A 25044-nucleotide genomic window follows, 5' to 3' on the forward strand; every position below is an offset into this window, starting at 1 on the left:
ATTGCATTCCAGCCCAAGCAACAAGAGTGAAACTCCATCTCAAAAAAAAAAAAAAAGGCCAGTCTGATCCACTGATTTCATGACTCACTAATGGTCATGATCATGATTCACAGTTTCAAAAGCACTGATTTAAAGTGCTTTTCCTTAATAAAATAACCAACTCATGAAAACATTATGACTGCCTTCCCTATCACACCATAAGTATGTCCTGAAAGTTTTGTGATAGTTATGCTGATGGCAGAAAATAGATCAAGAATTAGTTTCAGCTCAGTAAGCTACTCCTATTTTTTAAGGTCTTTTGGACCACAATAGAATTAAAAAATATTTTGTTGTTCATTCATAAAGGAATTTTATGTTGTCTAAATAACATTTCTTAAAGTAATGGCCCAACATATTAGTTACTATTACTTTTAAGGCATTTAGGAAAAAGAGAAAATTTAAAAGTCCTTGTATTTGATGTATCAGCATAAATGAAAATGTTTTTGGCAAGAAATGATTATAATAAATTTGTAGGGTCTTTTCTTAGCTATCTTAAAACTTTTCATTATTTTATGATGAGGTAGCACTATAGATGGGAGGAGGTTTTAGACCCTGAGTTTTTATATGAGAATATATTTTAATACATTGTCTAGGAACAAAAAGAATTGTATCATAGTAGTCATCATCTATTGTATCATAGTAATATCATAGTAGTTTGAGGTCTGTCTCATCAAAGCATGGATGAAGATGTTCTTCATTTGAATGAAGGGACAGAATGCTCATGTCCCTTAGAGCCAGCAATTTTATTCTCTGGACAGCCCTGGACTCACAGGTCAAATCTGCCTCAAAACAAATGATTCTGTCCTTCTGCCAGGAAAGCTACTGCACATCTCTCTACCTCCCACCATTTGGATATCCATTGAAAAGTCACTTTCTGGCAGACAGACTTCTGTTGCTTCCTCCCTCAAGCCCACACTGAATCAGCTTTCCTGTCGTAGAAGTCATCATGGCAGTTAATGTGGATTATTACTGAAAAGGAAATGGTCCTTTTCAGGCAAAAGGCCTGTGCAACAATACACACAGGAGGAAATACAAATGACTAAATCACATGTGGAAAAGTGTTTAATCTCACTGTAAATAAAAATAAATGCAAATTAAAACAACATTTAACAAAATTCTTAACCTATCAACGTATCAGATCTTTTTAAAAAATTGTATGTATTCATTTTTGAAAATGAGATGCCTAATATGAATGAGGAAACAAGGAAGTGGCTATTGATACTGCAGGTGGGGCTGAAAATTGCCACAAGCCTTTTAGAAAATAATTTTGCAATGTAACCTTTAAAATGTTTATTATGGTAATTCTACTTTGTGAATCTATCCTAAAGGCACGACCTGAAATTTGGAAGATTTTTTTCATAAAGTTAGAAATCGTAATATTGTTTAAAATAACAAAAAAGGGAATAAGGTTTAAAAATTGTTACATAATCACATCTTAGAATATTATTCCGTTGTTAAGATGAGGTTTATAAGAGTTTTTAATATTATGAGGTAATTGTATACTATTTACAGTATACATTGGTATCTTTACATTGTGCACTGTCAAGATTGTGTTACAACATCCAATATTGCCAGTGCTAGAGAATGTCCTCACTCAGCACCTCTATTTAAAATCATTTCATCTAGTTCTTTCAACTAGATGTACAAAATTTGTTTTCCAGCTGAATTCTGAAAATGGTAAAATTGTAGCTTTTTTTAAACTGAATCTATATGCCTTGAAAATTGTGACATTTCTTGGTGTAGCGGTCCAGAGCAAGAGGCGTGAACTATGAAACTTACTCAGTTTCTACTCTTGTGTCATCATTTTAAGAGAGCATGAAATTGGCCTTATATTCACCAGCAACTTTTTGGAGGGTGTTTTTGACTTGAGGCGGTACTTTGTGGAATGGTTTTCAGACTGTTATTCTGGTCACTAAATTATGAAAGCAGACAAAAGTGAAATTCAGGGCAGCATCTAGAGGGGACAAAATCAATGACTCAGGTAACTCTACCAGCCACAACTAAAGAGGAAGGTGCACACTGGAAATCTGCAAGCATCATCTTTCCTCAGCCATGTCTCTTCTCCCGAGACACATGTCCAACTCCAGACTTGACGTGTTTGTGACTTCTCCCCTCAAAGTGTTCCTGGGTTTACTTGTACCAGTTTAAAAATGTCCTCACGAGTAACTGCCTTATTCAGTAGCTCCAGCATAAATAAATCTTGACTTCAGTCTTGGTTAGAGCCAGCTCTAAGCCTGGGTTTAATCTGGGCTTAAGTGGCTCACGTAAACCCAGCAGGTTGGTAGTGTGACGGGAGGCACAGTGTTACACGATAGCCCTTGAAGCATCTCGACTCAAAATACCCAGACAAAACAGCAGTTTAATAACAGCATTTTTTCCTTTAAAGGCAAGGCTAGCTAAGCAGCTGTTTTATTCTTAGAGAAGTTCTATGGCAGGAATTGGAAGAAGCGTTTCCTATTTTGCAGCTAAAAATACGATGATTTTGATTGAGGCTTGCCTACTGCTGCAAATGTAATGTTAAAGAAAATAAGGAATGTTTCATTTTATCATATTTTCTGTCAAGGAAAATAATAGAAAAATAATAAAACTGCAGTTCATAACCCTCAGTTAGCTATGAAATATTTGGGAGGTCATGACTAGCAAACTTATTTATTATAATTTAACTACTATAACTTTATAATATCTTTGCTAAGAATCATGTAATGGATATTATATATTAAGGACCATATCTGCATTTTTCCCTGAAAATTAGACTGAAAATAATGAACAAAATCTATGTATTATGTAATCGTCTAAAATGTTTAAAATTCATATTTTAATTAGTAATACATATTCATTATAGATAGTAAAAAGAAGATTACACTCACTCACAAACCAAGCAGCTAGAGACAAATGGACTATTGTTAATATATTGGTACTTTTCTGTCCATATGGTTTTTCTCTGCACATATAAAAATATATGCTATTTTTTCCTTTCAAGATAGGGTGATTCTAGTAAATTTTTCACTCAAATATTGGAATATCTTTCCATACCAATATAGTTCTACCACATTATTTTTAATAACTGCATGTTTTCTGCATTATGACTACATTATAATATTTTTAACCAAACTGGTCAGTTTTGGATATTTATAAGCCAGTGTTTTTCAGTCTGCAGTTCATGACCCTCAGTAGGCTCCAAAATAATTTAGCAGGTCATGACTAGCAACCTTATTTATTACACTTTAAATGCTATAGCTTTATAGTATGTTTTATTAAATAATTAACAGGACAAGTTCTTCCTTAACCATATTCTTCTTATTTTTCTAAATGATATGGGTTTTTATAGGTTTAGTCTTTCAGATAATGCTTAAAATTATTTTGAATAGATCCAAGAAACATGCTATGGAAATTTTCACATTAAATTTATAAATTGACTTGGAAATTGATGCCTTTGTAACAATGAATCTTTTCATCCAGACATAAAGTATGTCACTTCATTTAATTGTTTTATTTTTTTTGTCTCTGAGTAAAATTATAAAGGATTCTTTACATAGGCTTTCGTATTTGTTGTTAAGTTTATTGATGGGTATTTAATATTTAGTTTTACTACTTAAAAATGATTTTCATTATTTTTTTCCAATCAAACAGAGCCATATGTAGGAAAGATACCAATGTTTATACACATATTTTGCAACTGAGCATACTGAATTCTAAAAATATTTTCCCACCCTAGTTGTGTAGGTGAAATGAGAATGAGAACCATGAGATATAGCTGGAAAGTCTTGACTCTTATCCCTCTTCCTTCCTCAATCACATATTATTTGAGTTTTTTATTTCATTAAATGTAATTGGCTGCCCTATGAAGACAAAAGTAAGGGCATGACCTAGAGTCATCTGTATGACCAAATCTCCTTCCTGAAAAAGCAGAGCGAATTTCCAAGTGAACATGATTAAACAACGCATAACAGGACCCACCTGCAGTTGCTTTAGCGTTCACCCTTTTGCCAGCAACTGCACATCATGAACCACGTTCTCCCTCTAGGTAAACCCTGTTGCTGCTTTCTGGCACTAGTTACTACCTCTGTGATGTCAGATTGAGTGCTGTTACTGCCCTCCTTTTACGGATGAGAAAACTAGGCCCAGAGAGATTAAAAACTTCATCCATTCAGTCACTTATAATTCATTATTTTTTTAATATATTTAAATTAAGTATTGAGCACCCACCATGCACTAAGCCTCTTCCATGGCTATGAATGAAAGCTTCTGCCCTGGTGGAAGTTACATTTTAATGGGGCAGACATGTATAAACAAAAAAGTACCCCCTCCCAGATGATACAGCTAAAATTGAAATTGAGCAATGGACCTCAGTCTGGCTGCAGAGCCCATGGGTTTGACCACGACTGCATTGCCACATTGAGAGAGAAGAGAACACAGGCCCTGGAGAAGGGGGTCTGCCATCTCCTGAAAAGCCTTCATGATGGCATGACTTGGGTGAGTTGACCACAGTCCATGGGGTAATTTCAGAACCACCTCATTCTACAAGTTCCGCCCAGGGAGAGGATATCCCTCCCCGGGATAGCCACCTTTACCACTCTTAGGATACCATTTTATGTGTTCACCCTTTCTGACCCCGGTAGCCCACCTACCTACTCTTGTGTTCTTTCTTTCACATCTTGCTAGTGCAAATGTCAATTCAATAAGGTATTAACGATTGATAAGAACTAAGTTATTTCAGCAGAGTGAAATGAGGCTGATGGCAGGGTTTTTACATACATAGTACAACAGAGGGCAAAAATAGCTAAGTGGAGTTAGGCAAAAACTTTTGGTATCATTAAAAATTATCCATAGAAGTAGGACAGGGCTATCACCTGATGATGTTGGATTGACCTTTTACTTAACAAAATTCCATTTGCCAGCCCCTGCTATTCCTTCCTTAATGAGACCAAGGCCCTTCTTGCCTTACAAACGTAGATAGTTATAGATAAAGATCTTTTCTAAATATCTAGAGTTAATCTTCATTTACTAGTTTCGGGATTCAACTCAAGTTTAAGAAAATATTTATACTGTTTAATTTCTTTGAAATATTTGGAGTTAACTAGGCCTTTATCTTAGTCCAGTGTTTATTTGAGAACACTAGAAACTTTATAAAGGATTTAAATCACTTTTGTTAAACACTGTTGGTAGTTTAAATGTAGGAAAAAAGTATTTTCTCTGCTATTAATTCAGCTTGGTGTCAGATGTTGTCAGTCCTTTGGAAATCAGCTGTGTTCAGCTTTAATTACCATCTTTTTTTAATTTGTGAAAGAGAGAGAGGAAAGAGGACGACCCCCGCCCCCTCCGCAAGGAAAAGACACTCAGACACCCTGAAGCCTTTCCCTCTGAATCTTCTATAATTAAGCAGTACAGGCAAATTTGGTGAGCACACTTGCTATGGAAAACTTTACACGCCTTTTCTTTCTTTTTTTGTTACATCATGTGAAATCCTTGCAAATACAAGGACCTTTTATTTACTGAAAAAGGGAACAGTGATTCCAGACAAGCAGCTCTCTTGTCTTTCTCAAAAATAGGAAAGAGAATCTGTTGCATATTTCAGTGCAAAGCACCCAGCATGAAAACTGCATATTGTATGTTATTTCTCCTTGATTTTGTGAATGCTTTCTATCAAACAGTGAAAATTATTTATGTAAACTCGCTCATGCTTTCTGCAAATGATTTGAAAAACAGAAATATTTTTAAGTGATTCAGGATCAAGCATTGTATTACTGACCAAATTGAACAAAATATTAACTTACCTGTTTTGGAAAATTTGAGATGTAATGAAGAAATGGGTGGAATGATTTTTTTTCCTTTCATACATTCCTGGATAGGCAATTATGTATTCATCTGGGAAAATGAATGGAGTGCCCTCTGTGTGCTGGGCTGTGTGCTAGGCACTGGGGATGCAAGCATAAATAAGACAGGGCCCCTGCTTGGCACAGCTCACTTCTGCAAAGGAGATAGGCAGATAAACAAACAATTACAATTCTGTGAGCCCCATGCTCTCTAATCAAGAGCACCTAGCAGGCACAAGAAACTCCCTCCCTCAGTGACCCAGAGCCAGCAAAGAAAAAGAGGATGCAAATCGCAGCCAAACAATGCATTGATTTCAGATCTTTACAGACTCCAACCAATGCTGCAGAGACACTCAGACCATTACCATGCACTTCCTGTATGCATGATGGCCAAAGTGCCGTAATTTTGGGATGGTCTCTGATGCAAGCAACTTCTATTTTAAAAGAGGCCTTGCTGGGGAAGTGGCTGTGTTCCTGTCCTTGTATAAGTTAGTCTGAGACTCAGGATGGAGCCAAAGATCTCTGCTTTCGAAGACTGCAATAGATTTACCATGAGTCTCCAATTAATAATAATTTACTGAGTGTCATCTAAGTGCTTTCAGCTACATGTCACCTCCTCAAAAAGTCCCTCACTGACAGAGGTGGATTTGTGGTGAAACCAATGAGGCTTACATTTCAGAGCTCCTCACTTGCAGGGGTCCTTTGTAAGTTCCGGGAGGGACCCTAGTGATCTATTCACATGCATGTGTGTTTTTGAGCGGCTGTAGGCACTTGGGGGACCTGGCAAAGAAGAAGTTGATGCAGGAGTTCATTGAGTTGAGGGGACTGTGTAAGTGGTCTGCAGTCACTTCCTTGTGTGGTGCCTGGTGCGACAAAGATTTCCTGGAGTACTCATCACTCTTACCGTCACACAAAGGCTTCTCAATGTGAAAATGTCCTACAACACCCAGAGGACAAGGATAGTATGGGAGGAAAATGAGTTTGTTTTATTCTTATTTTATTTTATTTTAAGAGGCAGGGTCTCAGTATGTTGTCCAGGATGGCCTCAAATTCCTGGGCTCAAGGGATCCTCCTACCTCAGCTTCCCTAATAACTGGAATTACAGGTATGAGCCACTGTGCCTGGCAAAAGTGAGCTTGAAATGTGTAGAGTCAGAAGCTATCTGCGGGGCATCTTTTCAAAGATGAAAGAAGCTTAATAGAGGCTTTCCCACCTAGGTAATAATCCTCAAAATTCACATCATTTTACCAAGTAACAGGTCGTGAAGCTGCAAGAAACTTTTAAAAAATATTAACCACCAGATGGTTTACCACTTTAAGGGGAAGATCAAAATGCCTTTCTAGTCTCTTAATGAAAAGCAAATACCAAGTCATTATCATATAGGGAGGTAATCAAAATATATATGGCCAAATAATGTAGGAAAAAGTACTGTAGAGGTGTGTCAGAAAGTTTAATTAACTTTAATTAAATATTAACTATTTTTTTCTGGATTTTGTGGTGCTTCAGGTATTTGTTAGCTTTTATTATTTTTAATTCTTTGTCTTCTCATTTTGAATACATTTTCATGTTTGTACTAGCTTTGTATTCATGATCTCATATTCTTTTACTTTAAAAAGGCCCTTCCGAATTGGAAGTTTCAAATTCTACAAAATCAATCCACCACTGTATCATGGCCACACAGTCTAAAGGAGTGGTAAGTCTCTCTGCTGTCATTGAATTTCCATTCTCTCCTAGCAGTTTCTACTATCCGACTTTTCCCCTTATGAAGAGATGCAGCCGATGTTGCTGACACTCTGCCCATGCCCCATGACCAGCCATGTGCCCCACTCCTGTGCACACAGCAGCTAAGACCTCATACCCATGGCCTTCTAAGAATCACTCTTGCCTAAGGAGCCTCTTCGCCTGGGAGGCTACTGCAACACCCCGGGGTGGCCAATGACTGACAGAGACGGGTACAGAAGCTCCCCAATCTTGCCTTTAAGGACAACTCTGAAGATGTGATTTGCACTTCAGGGCTCCCAGGGTTCAGGCCCAGGCTAGATTTTTCTATAGCACCTCTCCGCTTCATTCTTCCCCATCCCCATCCTGATCCCCTCATCCTTTACAGGTTTTCCTGAGGAGAACATCCTCGATAAATCACATGCACCCAAATCCCCATCTCAGTCCCTGACAGTGTGTTTATCTGCTTATTGTTTGTCCCCTGTCCTTAAGAGGATATAAACTAAAAGAGCAGTATTTGACCCAGCTCCCTCACTACTGTATTCCTATTGCCTGGAGCTTGGCATCAAGTAACTACAACATGGGATGAAATGAATAAATGTTGAATGAGGATATGAATTCCAGTAACTTTGCACACTTTCCTCCAATCCTCATGACAACTGAGATGTAGATGTTGCTTCTTTTCATATTACAAGGTAATGTCCCTAAGCAGGGCTCCGGCTGCTGCTGAGCCCTATTGTTCTCTGTTGGCACCATCACCTGACCTCCAGGAAGGGGTCCAGCATTTCCCTGCATCATCCTGATGAAGGTGTGGGTGTGGACCCCTCCCTGATCCAATCAGGACAGGCTGTACTGATGACGAAAGGACACGTGGCACAGAGCATGATTCAGACGCACTGCTGAGTCAGGACCCAACCCGAGGCCCTTTCCTTGGCACTTTCCCAGACTCTCTCACAGGTAATCTCCCTAGAACAAGGAAAGCCATCCTCCACCAACAGAAATGCTTCCAGCAATTGCATGACACTGAGACTGCCAAGAATTGACCAAATCTAGAGCAAAGAAAATAGTCCTCCTACCACTACCAAATAAGCTCCTGCCAGAGTCTCTATTCCCTACTCTCAAACTGACCTCTTTCCAATGACAAGGGCTCATTCCCTTCAGTGGACGCCCCCATCATGATGGATGAACAGGATAACCTCAAAATATCTGATAGTATATTTCCAGAGTTTATGCTATTCTCTTTTCAGTAACTGTCTCTACCCCAGCAAGTAATCTATGAGTGCCTACCCCAAGCTCTGGGCAGAATGTTCAGTTTTTTCCTCAGGAAATTCTTATAAAATTTAGTAGTGTGCTTTCATCTATGACCATCTTCTTCCAGAAGATTAAACCAAAATGCATGCATTTTTTAACTTGGATGTGAGAATAAGATGAGCCCACATGAGACAATTATCAGTACAAAATTAAACTGTAAGTAAGACAGGGAGTTAGAGTCTACCTAGAAGGCTATAGTACTTTTGTTGGAGCCTCCAAAAGGAGAGGGTGAGATCAGCTCTTGTTAGCTGAAGTTGTCGGGAAATCACAGACATGATGCATTTCCTTTGGTACTAGTTCGTTTGGCAGGGACACATCACCTAAGGTGATAAGGATGAGCTCAGGGGCTGGCTCTCCACCAGCCACTGCAGTGGATGGGAGTGGAATAGCTACTTGGCTTCCCACTGTTGTTCTCTTATCTCTTCCTCAACATCTGATTCTTTTTTGGTTCTTCCCCCTTCCTATCCTTTCCTCTTTCTCCTCCACTTTCCATTAATCTGACCACTCTTTTCGTCTCTCTTTCCTTTTCGAATTTAAGGTTTCGTCCGTTTGAGACATATACTCTACTTGTGAGGCACAGCAATTTGAGGAAGAGAAAGGGCTCCTGAGTCAAACAGAGCTGGGTGCAAATTCAGATTTGTGCCTTACAGGCAAGTTATATAACCTCTCATAGCCCTGTGCCATCCATAGAAGTGATTAACACTTTCTCATTAAGTTATTTGAAGGAGTAAATAAGATGATTTATGCAAAGTGCCTGGCACATAGGTAGCTCTCAGTAGATTTATTTTTCCTGACTTCCTTTCTCCTTATTTGTTTTTGTAGTTACTATGCACATATTAAATAGGAGTCATTAGATGGATGCTTATTAAATGAGTATTTGGAGTTCAAATAGTAAAGTGTCAAATACTTGGAATGATATTGGGAGGGATTTAATATTATTATAATACTTTTGTGCTAGGCACTGGGATTAGAGAAGTCCTTGTCATATAATATCTGACATGATTCTCCCCAAATGCATAAGGTAGGCATTATTTTTATTACCCAACATGTAGTCTTTATTGCTCAGGGTCCACATTTCGTTTTACAGATTAAGAAGCTGAGGCTTAGAGGGATCAAGTAATGTACATGAAGTCACAGAATGGTATCTTGACACCAGAACCAAACCCTTCAACTGCTAGGTTAGACTGCAGAGTTGTTTAACATTTTTGATTCCCTGCAGCCCATAAGGAAGGGAGCCCAGCAATCAGAGCATCACTTGTTTCCTGACTGCAAAGTGAAACATTCTTCTTAAAGATAATATAAGTAAAGTGCATTTATGCAAAATTGAAAGATTTGAGACAGAGCCATGTTGTTCTCACAGGAAAGGATTAAGGGGTGGGCAATGTGTAAAATTAGAAGTGTGAAAAGAAAACGTATTAAGAGACATGTTCTAGGGCACCAGAGCTGGCGGATAACAGAAAGTTCTAATGGCGAATCTTATTAGGTTGTTTGCAGTTTAAGACCTGTTAAATGAAGTTTAGCCCAAAGCTGCCTCCTTACATATATTAAGTCTAGCCTAAGGGTTTCTCTGTACATGGTGAACTATAAAAAGTGGAGGTATAACAAGACCATAGCCTACACTTGTGCCAATCACCAAGTTTTGGCCGATCAAATGTAGCCAGTTGTTTGAACTATGTTCAAATAAGGCAAACGCTAAGCTGTAACCAATCCACCTGTTTCTGTACCTCACTTCTGTTTTCTGTATGTTACTTTCCTTTTTCTGTCCATAAATCTTTTTCCACAACATAGCTGTGCTGGAGTCTCTGAGCCTGTTCTAACTCAGGAGGCTGCCCAATTCGCAGATTGTTCATTGCTCAGTTAAACTCCTTTAAATTTAATTTGGCTAAATTTTTTCTTTTATCAGATGGTGTCAGAAGTGGGATCCGAAGTAGAGCTTCTAACAACCCCTAGGAGCACTGAGTGACCAAGTGAGGAACTCTCTGGACCCATTGTGTCCATTGATCTCTTGGAGCAGCTGGGGATTGTGGTTAGTTCTCTCTCGGATTCTGAAGGTCCATGGATTTGTGTTTTTAGCTCTCCAAGTTTATTTGAGAAAGTTTCTGATCCAAATTGGGTTTAGAAGTTGTGACAGAAACTGGACTGGGTCCAGTAATTAACTGGTTTGGATACAGCTCAAGGCTTCTTACATCTGATTGGGTCAGAAAGAAACTGGTAGTAAATGGCAAGATTGCAGGAGGTGTAGCATTTGGCTTTTGGAAATTCACAGGGATTTTTGTGTTCTGTCCCTTTGTTTCATTTTTCTTGTGCACTTAGGTAGAAAAAAATCATTGGCTAAGTTGATCATGGGAACTTGAAAGCAAAGCCAATATTTGAGGTAAAAATGGGGACTTCAAGTTTTGAAGAACTGAGTTCTTTCTGTCTTATACATGCATAAGTGTTAGGCCCTGTAAGCAGCAGAGTCTTACAGAAATGGCAAAATCTTACTGAAGATAACTTACAGTGGAACATTCCAAATGAACAACGCTGCACTGAAGTGCATTAGAAAATGAGGGCTTCCAAATTAGTCTCATCTAGGGATGTGTATCAATATGCAGAAGCTTGTAAAAATAGTTCAGTATTTTTATCTGAAGACTTTATAAAAGGCAAATAAAAAGCTTAAGTGACTAATTGATTTAAAAAATTAAATCTGCTAACCTTTGGCTTAGTTGCTATTCTGATCCGAAGGAAATATACTGCAGCACCAATTGGCTGACTTTGGGTAAGTAATGGGATACATTTTACCTATATTGGGTTAGAGGCCATCCCTTCAGTAAAGTCTCTCTTGGTTGAAAATGGAATGTTAACTGCTATTCTCTTCGGATTAATCTGCGTTGTACTTTTTGCTGATGACAGTGGGTGACAGGATCAGGCATATATAGGATCATGGGACCTGGGGAAATTTTTTCTCCTCAAAGGAGGAAACTTGAGGGCTGATGGAACCGCTGGAAAAGATCCCTTCGTGACTGACATGTGGCCATCTGAACTTTTGATTCAGTATCGCTGCAATGGGTGGGTGTTACCCTGGGCTCCCTGAGTGCCTGGCCTTCCTTACCCTACTGTGAGCAATGCTTTTCTCCCTTTCCTTTTTTCTCTCTCTGTGCAAACTGGTTATATGAATGGTAAAAAAAAAAATTACTATCTCTTGTAAAGTTTTAATTAATGAAGAAAGGATTCATGAGGCAAGTCTTAAGCTGTAGCAAATCTGGTGTATTTTGTGCTGTGAATTTATCTTTCTGCCACATTCTGTCATCAAGAGGGTACCATAGGATGGAATGCAGGCCTAGGCCCCCATAAGCTGGCTGCCCAAGCCATCCCAGCAAGCTGGTCAGTTATAAACTTTGCTTTAGGTCCCTGAAACAAACAACAACAACCAACTGGATGAGGTTTCCCTCTTGTCTTGTTTTATGCCCTTGGGAGCTTACCCTTGTAACCACAGGGTGGTACTTTCTCTTGGTGTCTGCCATCCAGGGAACAGGAATTTGAGGATTTATGTGAAAGTTCGTTCTAGGGCCAGGCGTGGTGGCTCACGCCTATAATCCCCGCACTTTGGGAGGCCAAGGCGGGTGGATCACGAGGTCAAGAAATTGAGACCACCCTGGTCAACATGGTGAAACCCCGTCTCTACGAAAAATACAAAAAATCAGCTGGGCACAGTGGTACCTGCCTGTAATCCCAGCTACTCAGGAGGCTGAGGCAGGAGAATTGCCTGAACCCAGGAGGCAGAGGTTGCGGTGAGCCGAGATCGCGCCACTGCACTCCAGCCCGGTAACAAGAGCGAAACTCCGTCTCAAAAAAAAAAAAAAAAAGTTCCTTCTAAAAATTACTGCGAACAGTTAAAAGCTTTTGCGGTTCAAAATTTACTGCTCTAGGCTCCTTTTGGGAAGAACAATGGAAACTTCGCAATGCTGTAGCTTCATGGTAAAGGTTTTGTCTCTTCTCAATGGCAGCCAGGTTCAAGTCCTGGCTTAGGGAATGAGTCCTTTCTGGTTGGATATCTAAGTGGCTTTTGCTATTTATTGATTTTCTTCCTCTCCTTCTGAGTTCCTATCTTGAATTTTCCTTTCTCTGAGCACCTGGGAGGTTACCTTTGGTAAAGTTCAAAAGCCAGAAATATTTGCTATTTGTTCTGGCTAGAATCTGGTAAAAAAAAAAAAAAAAAATTAAAATTAAAAAATTTAAAAATTGGTTAAAAGTCAGTGTAGGCTGGGTGCAGTAGTCTATACCTGTAATCCCAGTACTTTGGGACGCCAAGGAGGGTGGATCACTTGAGTTCAGGAGTTCAAGACCAGCCTGACCAAACTGGTGAAACCCGATCTCTACTAAAAATATAAAATATTAGCCAGGCATGGTGGTGTGCACCTGTAATCCCAGCTACTCAGAAGGCTGAGGCAAGCGATCACTTTAACCGGGGAGACGGAGGTTAAGGTGAGCCAAGATTGTACCACTGCACTCCAGCCTGGGTGACAAAGTGAGACTCTATCTCAAGAAGAAAAATTAAAAGTGTGTATTCAAGCTATAGGTATATTTAAAAGGCCTTTGTTTCTCTTTGAATTTTTTTTTAATTTTTAATTTTTCAGGCAACTGAATTGTTTTTCTCCATTTTTTTCTTCTTGCCACTCTTGGTGCACACATGAGAGGACCTAAGATAACTTAGAACAGCCTGGGACTCCTTGGGAAAAACAGAGGAGGTGCCACAGACCCCATTTTGGGAAAACCTCTGTTTTTCTCATGAAACCCCAGGAATTGAAAGCAGTTAGGTCTCTCTCAAAATCTAAGGCTAAATATACTTTGAAGGATGGCAAATGGCACTTAGGGAAATACTCAGCTCTTGGCACATTTGGATCAGAGAAGCATGCTCCTGGACACCTGGAAAGTATGGAAATGTCCCCAACCCCCACCATGAGATAAGGCTCCCATGGGGGTGGGCTAATCACAGAATGGGCTGATTAGCTTTAGGTTGCTTTGCAATGAAATGCATGGTAAGATCATTGCACTGTCTTGTTCCGTAGCATTTCTCTTTCGGGGATCCAGGATCCCATATAAAATTGGGACCCTGAATTTTTGGAGGTCTGTTTTGCCTTCCAGCTGTGCTTACTTATTAGGACCTAGAAACTGCATGTTTTCCTTGCCCTCTTCCTCCAAGAACTCCACCCTGGTTCACAGACTGAGGACAATCAACCCCTTCATAATCCAGAACCTGAAGATTGGATCTCTGGGAGTATCAGAAAAAGTCTGCCCTTGCCATCCACACTGTAGCAAAACTTAGGGAACTTAAACCTTGTATTCATAAACTGAGAAGGGTCCCTCCACACTCTTGGAACTGTATGCCCACTGGAACCCTGAAGGTAAAGCTAACTAGGGAAGTTTCTCCCCAAAAGAATATGGCATCTTTGATGTGAACAGCTTTTCCCAAGATCACAGATCATGACTCTCTACTATCATGAGACTCTTTTCTTTATGTATTTTTTCCTTGGTTATGCCTCTGTGGACAATAGAAGTGAAAGAGGGAGGCTGGGTGTGGTGGCTCATGCCTGTAATCCCAGTACTTTGAGAGGCTAAGGCGGGCAGATCATGAGGTCAAGAGATCGAGACCATCCTGGTCAACATGGTGAAACCCCGTCTCTACTAAAAATACAAAAAATTAGCTGGGCATGGTGGCGCGTGCCTGTAGTCCCAGCTACTCGGGAGGCTGAGGCAGAAGAATTGCTTGAACCCAGGAGGCAGAGGTTGCAGTGAGCCGAGATCACACCACTGCATTCCAGCCTGGCACTTTGTGACAGAGTGAAACTCTGTCTCAAAAAAAAAGAAGTGAAAGAGGGGTCTGTTGTGTACACTCATGGGGTATACTTTTATTTGTGAAGGATTTTGCAGCCAGCCTTATACATGGATAACCTTATACCTTGATAGATGAAAAAGTAAGGCCCAATGTAGATGAAAAACTAATGTTACATGTGTTGCCTCATAATCAGTCAGAAACAGAACATTGGTTTGTTCCTCTTAATCCATATCATGGGTTAAAGAGAACATTGCTAGGAGGCCTCCATTCTTCCAGAAGGGCATCATTTCTTAGGTCGTTTTTCCATGGTTTGGAATAAAAGAGGCAATGATTAGAAATGTATGCCTCCTGGTAGGCTCTATAGCAGATTCTACTGTAAAGGCTATGGTTATAAAACAGACTGTAGCCTATACTTGTGCCAATCACTGAGTTTGGGGCAATCAAATGTAGCTGACTGTTCAAACCATGTTCAAATAAGGCAAAGGGCGAGGTGTAACCAATCCAGCTGTTTCTGTCCCCCACTTCTGTTTTCTTTACATCGCTTCCCTTTTTCTGTCCATAAATCTTCTTTTACCACATGGCTGTGCTGGAGTCTCTGAGCCTATTCTGGCTCAGGAGGCTGCCTCATTCGCAAATCATTCATTGCTCAATGAAACTCTTTAAAATTTAATTTGGCGGAAGTTTTTCTTTTATCAAATATGATCTAAGCCATCTCTTTGTCTTCCACAAAATCTCCGATAAGGTTGACATTGTTCTCTGAAGCTTTATGAACTGCCTTTGCTTGGTGCAGATGTGATGTAGACTGAACCCTGTTTTCAAAGCTGGAGGAGATGGCTCCCAAGGACCCATCACACCTGGGCTACAGATAAATGAAGTCTAGGCCATCTATTTCTGTTTGTCCTTTTCCCCCCATTGTTATTTACTCTCCTTTTCTTCTACATATATAGCTTTGTTTTCTAAGCTTGTACCCTTAGTAATTATACTTTTGCTACAAAATACTTTAATAGGCCATGTAGGGGATCTAGATGTGGATATGATAGGGTTTCTCTGGAGTTCACTGGAACCTCATATATCATTTGGATGAAGCAGAATTGGATATGAGGTTCTACTCTGAAAAATAATCATTAAGGATATCGGCATTTTGGTCATTGCAATACAGCCAAATTTGTGTTGGATTGTAACTGTGTCCAATCAGTCCCTGATTAACTGTTTTCTAATGAACAGATCACAAGTGAAACCTTTAAAATATAAGTTGGTAAAATCCTAACAATGTGCTCTCTCATCTTATGTAGAAACTGCTAATCAGACTGTATATTGCTGCCAGCAATATAAAATTGAAACTGCCTATGTAAAATTATGACTGAAACAGTGAAAGAGATCTAACCTAACTGACTCCATCTTGTTTCTAACTTTTAAGCTGTCCTTGTTCCTTCCTGGGCGTAGGCTGAACTAACTTTGGGAGGAGCTTAGTTTATAGTGTAAAACAAAGATGACACAGCCCTTTTCCAAAACAAACCCCCTTCCTGCCTGGGGACTAGACTGCCTTTGTAGGACTAACAAATTAGCCACAAGATTAGAAATTATGGTTTAGGAGTTGTACAGCTGGAGGCTACAAGATTCTGACCCTTCTTAACCTGCTCCCAAGATCAGTGCTTGAGATGTTTTGCAGACCCTGCACTTGATGGATCAGCTGGCACCACACACACATCGATAAACTGGCTCATCTGATCTTGTGGCCTCCAACCAGTAACTGACTCAGTTCAAAAGGACAGCTTCAACTTCCCATGATTTCATCTCCAGCTGAACCAATCTGCACTCTCAACTCACTGGCCTTCCTCCACTCACCAAATTATCCTTAAAATTTTGCTCCCTGAATGCTCCAGGAGACTGATTTGAGTAATAATAAAACTCCAGTCTCCCACACAGCCGGCTCTGCATGAGTTACTCTTTTACTCTTTCTCTATTGCAGTTCCCCTGTCTTGATAAATAGGCTTTGTCTAGGCATCCGGCAAGTTGAACTGACTGTGTGGTTACAAAATGATGGCCTGAGCAATGCTTTTGGATCATGTTTAAAATGCCAGTAATTTAAACATGAATTTTCCACACCTGGAAAATTTAGTACGGCTTCTTAAACTTTAATGTCTGTGCAAATAATTTGGAGAACTTGTTAAAATGCACATTCTGATTCAGCAGGTCTGGGGTACAGCCCAAGATTCTGCATTTTTTTTTTCTTTTTTTTTTTAATTGCATTTTAGGTTTTGGGGTACATGTGCAGAGCATGCAATACAGTTGCATAGGTACACACAGGGCAGTGTGTTTTGTTTGCTTTCTCCCCTTCACCCACATTTGGTATTTCTCCCCTGGCAATCCCTCCCCACCTCCCCCTCCCACAGGCCCTCCCCTTTTCCCCCTATAGACCCCAGTGTTTAGTACTCCCCTTTCTGTGTCCATGTGTTCTCATTTTTCATCACCCGCCTATGAGTGAGAATATGCGGTGTTTCATTTTCTGTTCTTGTGTCAGTTTGCTGAGAATGATGTTCTCCAGATTCATCCATGTCCCTATAAACGACACGAATTCATCATTTCTGATTGCTGCATAATATTCCAGGGTGTATATGTGCCACATTTTCCCAATCCAGTCTATCATCGATGGGCATTTGGGTTGATTCCAGGGCTTTGCTATTGTAAACAGTGCTGCAATGAACATTCGTGTGCATGTGTCCTTGTAGTAGAACGATTTATAGTCCTTTGGATATATACCCAGTAATGGGATTGCTGGGTCAAATTGGATTTCTATTTCTAAGGCCTTGAGGAATCGCCACACTGTCTTTCACAATGGTTGGACTAATTTACACTCCCACCAACAGTGTAGAAGTGTTCCTTTTTCTCCACATCCTCTCCAGCATCTGTTGTCTCCAGATTTTTTAATGATCGCCATTCTAACTGGCGTGAGATGGTATCTCAATGTGGTTTTGATTTGCATCTCTCTGATGACCAGTGACGATGAGCATTTTTTCATATGATTGTTGGCCTCATATATGTCTTCTTTTGTAAAGTGTCTGTTCATATCCTTTGCCCACTTTTGAATGGGCTTGTTTGTTTTTTTCCTGTAAATCTGTTTGAGTTCTTTGTAAATTCTGGATATCAGCCCTTTGTCAGATGGGTAAACTGCAAAAATTTTTTCCCATTCTGTTGGTTGCCGATTCACACTAGAGACTGTTTCTTTTGCTGTGCAGAAGCTGTGGAGTTTCAGTAGGTCCCATTTGTCTATTTTGGCTTTTGTTGCCAATGCTTTTGGTGTTTTGTTCATAAAGTCCTTGCCTACTCCTATGTCCTGGATGGTTTTGCCTAGATTTCCTTCTAGGGTTTTTATGGTGCCGGGTCTTATGCTTAAGTCTTTAATCCATCTGGAGTTAATTTTGGTGTAAGGTGTCAGGAAGGGGTCCAGTTTCTTCTTTCTATACATGGCTAGCCAGTTTTCCCAACACCATTTGTTGAACAGGGAGTCCTTTCCCCATTGCTTGTTTTTGTCAGGTTTATCAAAGATTGTATGGTTGTAGCTATGTTGTGTTGCCTCTGATGCCTCTGTTCTGTTCCATTGATCTATATCTCTGTTTTGGTACCAGTACCATGCTGTTTTGATTACTGTAGCCTTATAGTATAGTTTGAAATCCGGTAGTGTGATGCCCCCCGCTGTGTTCTTTTTGCTTAGAATTGACTTGGCTATGTGGGCTCTCTTTTGGTTCCATATGAAGTTCAAGGTGGTTTTTTCCAGTTCTGTGAAGAAAGTCAATGGTAGCTTGATGGGGATAGCGTTGATTCTGTAAATTACTTTGGGCAGTATAGCCATTTTCATGATATTGATTCTTCCTAACCATGAACATGGAATGTTTCTCCATCTGTTTGTGTCCTCTCTGATTTCGTTGAGCAGTGGTTTGTAGTTTTCCCTGAAGAGGTCCCTTACGTTCCTTGTGAGTTGTATTCCAAGGTATTTTATTCTTTTTGTAGCAATTGTGAATGGCAGTTCATTCTTGATTTGGCTCTCTTTAAGTCTGTTATTGGTGTAGAGGAAGGCTTGTGATTTTTCCACATTGATTTTATATCCTGAGACTTTGCTGAAGTTGCTTATCAGTTTCAGGAGTTTATGGGCTGAGGCGATGGGGTCTTCTAGGTATATTATCATGTCGTCTGCAACTAGAGACAATTTGGCTTCCACCTTTCCTATTTGAATACCCTTTATTTCTTTTTCTTGCCTGATTGCTGTGGCTAGAACTTCCAGTACTATATTGAATAGGAGTGGTGACAGAGGGCATCCTTGTCTAGTGCCGGATTTCAAAGGGAATGCTTCCAGTTTTTGCCCATTCAGTATGATATTGGCTGTTGGTTTGTCATGAATAGCTTTTATTACTTTGAGATATGTTCCATCGATACCGAGTTTTTTGAGGGTTTTTAGCATAAAGGGCTGTTGAATTTTGTCAAATGCCTTCTCTGCATCAATTGAGATAATCATGTGGTTTTTGTTTTTGGTTCTGTTTATGTGGTGAATTACGTTTATAGACTTGCGTATGTTGAACCAGCCTTGCATCCCCGGGATGAATCCTACTTGATCATGATGAATAAGTTTTTTAATTTGCTGTTGCAATTGGCTTGCCAATATTTTATTGAAGATTTTTGCATCTATATTCATCATGGATATTGGCCTGAAGTTTTCTTTTCTTGTTGGGTCTCTGCCGGCTTTTGGTATCAGGATGATATTGGTCTCGTAAAATGATTTGGGTAGGATTCCTTCTTTTTGGATTATTTGGAATAGTTTCAGAAGGAATGGTACCAGCTCCTCTTTGTGTGTCTGGTAGAATTCGGCTGTGAACCCCTCTGGACCTGGGCTTTTTTTGTGTGGTAGGCTCTTAATTGCTGCCTCGACTTCTGCCCTTGTTATTGGTCTATTCATAGTTTCAGCTTCCTCCTGGTTTAGGCTTGGGAGGACACAGGAGTCCAGGAATTTATCCATTTCTTCCAGGTGTACTAGTTTATGTGCATAGAGTTGTTTGTAATATTCTCTGATGATGGTTTGAATTTCTGTGGAATCTGTGGTGATTTCCCCTTTATCATTTTTTATTGCATCTATTTGGTTGTTCTCTCTTTTCTTTTTAATCAATCTGGCTAGCTGTCTATTTTGTTGATCTTTTCAAAAAACCTGCATTTTTTATAAGCTCTCAGGTGATGCCAATGCTGCGGGTTCATGGACCACACTTTTGAGTAATAAAGGTTTAGTGATGGTGACTGTTTCCTCTCTTGCATTTTCTGCAGTTACTGAAGAAGTGTAAGAGCAGAGCCTGCAGGTACAAGCTCCCAAATTGACATTTCCTATCTTTAGAGTCCAGGAAAATTGTACTTTTGAAATATTTGCTTTTCTGATCCCAAGATTGTTCTTCATATACCTATATAGGCCACACTTTTGGCAATCCTAGGGCTCACACAATGATGTTAAAATAAAGTTGTTTGTTTGTTTTGGGTGAACCATGATGTTAATATAGCAAACTCAAAGGAGCCAGAAGACATGAGGGTTGGCGCACCAGTCATGATGCTGTTGTCACACTGTTTATCGTTATGATAAGCCAGACAGCTATTACAGGAAGCAGTCAGTTCACCAAGTCCAAGTTTGAGAAGGTTATTTTTCACCTGAGATTTTAAAAAGGCAGAAATAAGACGCTGGGCCAAAAACTGTGTCAGAAGATGAACTGGAATAATTTCTTTTGAGAAGCTCAGTGGCAATGCTATCTTATAGTTGTTTATTGATTTACCATTACAGAGCACCTTCATCTGAGTTATATCATTTAATCTTCATGAAAACCCTACGAGGCAGCCTTTTAAAAAAAAAAACAGATAAAGAAACAAGGGCCAAGAAGAGACAGTGATTTATTCAAAATTGCTTGTTAGAGTGGAGCTGGGACTGGGACACAGGTCTTCTAGCCTGGTCCTCTTCTTATGACAACATTGGTAACTATATCATATAGATGTTTCTGTCATGCCTTCTCAAGCAGGCATCAATAATTGATCTCAGAATTATTTTTCACTTGAGCCCTTAGCCTCACAGTCTTCCCACCTCTATGCCCCAGAAAGCTAAAAAGCCACTGCCAAAAAAGTGGACTTGGTGTGGCATAAGAAACCTGTTTTCCTCCTGGCAACACAAACTTTTATTATCCACAAGGACTGATCACAAAGAGATTCACTTTTCTTGGAGATCTGTATGAGGATAAGCATTCATTTGTCAGGTTTGGTTAAGGATTATTCATGTGGGGGCAGAGAATGACTCTGGAGGCCCTTTCCCACCCTGGAATTCCAGGAAGTTAACCTCACAGTTCCCCCCATGGTGTTGCCCTGATTTTACAGTGAAAGGCTATACAGGCTGAGGCAGGCTGAATTCTAAGATGAGTCCCAAGATTCTTAACCCCTGATGTTCACTCCATGTAACATCCTCCTGATTTGGTTGAGACTTCTGATCTACCTCTGGTAGATCTACTTCTAGCAAAGGTGAAGAGATTTTTGTAGATGTAATTAAGGTCCTAAATCAGTGTGTTTTGAGGTAATCAAAAGGGAGATTATCCTGGATGGAACTGCTTTAATCAGGTACTAGACTCTCCCTTAGGTCAGAGACTCTCTGCTGTTGGCTTTGAAGAAGTGCACTGCCATGTTGTGAGAGAATGGAGAGGACTGCCTGGCAAGCAATTTCAAGTGACCTTTGGAACTGAGAGTAGCCCCTGGCCACAGCCAGTGAAAAAAGGGACCTCAGTCCTATGACCACAAGGAAATGAGTTCTACCTGCAATCTTTGGAAACAGAGCTTTCCCATTTGATCCCCGCAGAAGAAAATGTAACCCTGCTAACACCTTGCTTGCAGTCTTGGGAGACCCTAAGCAGAGGGCCCAGTTAAGCCAAGTCCAGCCTCTTGACCCACATTAACTGGGAGGTGGTAAAAGTATGTTGTTTTAAGCTGCTAAATTTGTGATAACTTCTTATGCAGTGATAGAAAACTAACTCACATACTTTTTATTGCGTCTTGCTTAAATTTTAATCTTGCCTCTGTTTTTCAACTGTGGATCTATTCAAAATGTAAGATAGGCTAGGCTTGGTGGCTCACACCTGTAATCCCAGCACTTGGGGAGGCTGAGGCAAGTGGATCACTTAAGGTGAGGAGTTCTAGACCAGCCTGGCCAATATGGCAAAATCCTATCTTTACTAAAAATACAAAAATTAGCCAGGCATATGGTATGTGCCTATGATCCCAGCTACTCAGAAGGCTGAGGCAGGAGAATTGCTTGGATCCAGGAGGCAGATGTTGCAGTGAGCTGAGATTGTGCCATTGCACTGCAGCCTGGGTGACTGTAGGAGATCAGTCAGGGTGGTGGGAAAAATTATAGGAAAGATGCAAACCTTCTTGGGAAGCCAGGAGGTTTTGCAAAGCTTCAGGGAAGAATGAGCTGAAGGCAGCTGTTCTTACCCTGAGGCAAATGGCAAAGGGCAGATAACAAGGGAGTGCAAAGGAATTTATCTAGATAAATTTGTTTATCTATTTCTCTGGAAACCAACCTTTGAGCATCCGTGTGTAGGATTGCCCCCTTCTGAGGGGGGCTTGACAATTTTAATTACCTACAAATTGTGTTTGCTCTAAGCCTTTGTCATTAAATCTGTACTAAATAAAGGTGAGCCTCTGGCTTATCAGTTGTGCTTTCTCCTTGGTGATGCCAAGCTGTAAAGTCCCCTAGCCATGGTCACAGGCAAGATAGCTGTGTCTGCAAACTTCGTTCATCTGTCACTGTCAGCCAGAGTCTGCAGAACAGAGAATCCATCTCAGAAAAAATAAAAGATAAAGTAAAGCTCATCTAGACTTAATTTTGTCTAAACTTAACAACAGGACAATCAAGGTGGCAGAATCCTTCCCTGGGACAGAGGGAAAACTTCATGTCACCACATTTCTACATATCACCATGTTTCTGAACACTACTGTAGCCAAGCTGACAGTTGGCCATGAAATCAGTACAAAACACAGAACAATCCTTACATGTTATCATGATTTTCCAACTTTTACCTAAAACCACTACAGCAAAAATGCCATTTAATGGTATGCATTCTGGGCAGTCCTGCTTGAAAGTTCTATTGGAGTAGGCAATTCAACTTGATTTAATATCTTGGTAATTAAAACTAAATTCTAAATTTTCGTTAATGGGACTTCCCAGCACAATGTGAGCTGAGGGGATCCACCCATTCACTTAATCATTTAATGTTGACTTTGAGGCCATGCACAGTCCTGAGTGGCAGCAATACAATGGTGATTAAGACAGGATATTTGCCCTCAAGTTGCTAGAGGAGAAGACAGGCAGGTAAACCAATAATCACAAATCAATACAAATGAAAAGGGTTATGTGAGAATCAGGAGACTAGAAGAAAAACTTGTCCCCAAAGATCACTACACTGAAATGTATCATTTACACTTGCCTCCTAAACAGCTGTGAAGGCAGCTGTGTCTTCTTGCTATTACTATTCTTTACATTCTAGATGTTTAGCAGTGTCTGCATATCATAGATACTCAACACTATATTGGAACTAAGACATCATTAATTAAGATCATATCATTTTATATCTCACCTAGAAGGAAAAAAATGCTGCTAATTAAACTTTAGCATACCAGAGATTCTAAACAGATTCTGGTTTCAGAAACATTAAAATGTAGAGGAAAATGCTCACTCTTTAACAGCTCTAAAAGTTGTAAGGTTCCAAAGCTATGAAAGAATGCAAAATCCCATAAAGTTTAACATTTTTAGTTATTAGATAGAAAATACATTCACTTATCTTCTTAAAATCTCATCTAATTCAGAGGTCATTAAAGTTAAACGAATAGCCGAGGATGGTGTCTCACACATTCAATACCAGCACTTTGGAAGGCTAAGGCAGGAGGATTATTTGAGCCTAGGAGTTTGAGATCAGCCTTGGCAACATAGCAAGACCAACTTTTCTTGTCTCTACAAAAAAATTTAAAAATTAGCTGAGTGTGGTGGTGCATGCGTGTGGTCCCAGCCACTCGGGAGGCTGGGATGGGAAAATGGCTTGAGCCCAGGAGGGCTAGGAGGCAGTAGGCCATGATTGTGCCACTGCCCTCCAGTATGGGTCAAAAAAAACTTGTCTCAAAAAAAAGATTAAGAGATTAAAAAAAAAAGTTAAGCAAGTAGACAAAAAGCATGTACTATCAAATTGCGTTACTTTGTGTCATATGTTAAATTCATATGTTAAAGCCCTAAACCCTTGTATCTCAGAATGGATAAGATCACTGCAGATGTAATTAGTTAAGATGAGATCATATTGGAGCAAGGTGGGTCCCTATTCCAATAGGCTTATTGTCCTTGTAAAAGGGGAAAATGTAGACAGAGACATGAACAGAGAAAGAATACCATGTGAACATAAAGACAGATCAGGGTGATGCATCTACCAGCCAAGGAATGCCAAAGATGGCCAGCAAACCACCAGAAGCTAGGAGAGAGAGGCACAGAACAATTTCTGTCTCACAGCCCCCGGAAGGAACCAAATTGGCTGACACCTTGACTTTGGTTAAATCATGGTTGAACAGCAGCCACAGTTGCACTCAAGATACAAGAGTTTGGCAAGTATCAACAAAGGCATTCTGTGAGACTCAACTGACCATATGGAATTTACAATAAAGGGTAGTGTATAGTTGATTATTATTGGAAGTTGTGTACTACATATATTTACTAACATTCCTCTCCTCTCACAGCCAGTTGTTAAACACTTACACCACTGGGGAGACAGACCGTTAGCAAATACACAGATAATAAATATGGTAAATTCAGGTGGTTGTAAGAGTTGTGAAGGAATTTGAGCAGAGTGATGTGGCAGAGAGTGACTGTGGGTGGGAAAGTCTTATGACATGGGCAGAGTACTGAATGGGGAGAGGGAGCCAGCACATGAGGATCAGGGTGATTGTAGGTAGAAGGAGGAGCAAGCTCAAAGGCTGTAAGGGAGCAAAAAAATTGCATGTTGCTATCATTGCTATTGTTAGCAGAATCTGCAATTGAGACCCCAAATCCAAGGATTCTACTCATTCCTTCCTTTCCCAGTCTGTATCTGGGCAATTGCTCAGGGTCATGGTCCATTGGCACTGAAAGAAACACCTGGGATTCCTGGCTTCCTCCGCAAAGTCTCACATACTATCAGAGTTCTGTATGGTTTAGATTATAAATGTTCTATATATTCCTTTCTTGTTTCTCTTCTTTGGTAGAATTTGAAGCTGTGGAACCTATACTTTTCAATTTTCCTTGTTCCTAAACTAACTTTCTTA

This window comes from Callithrix jacchus, chromosome 9 (assembly GCF_049354715.1).
Source record: "Callithrix jacchus isolate 240 chromosome 9, calJac240_pri, whole genome shotgun sequence".
Taxonomy (NCBI): domain Eukaryota; kingdom Metazoa; phylum Chordata; class Mammalia; order Primates; family Cebidae; genus Callithrix; species Callithrix jacchus.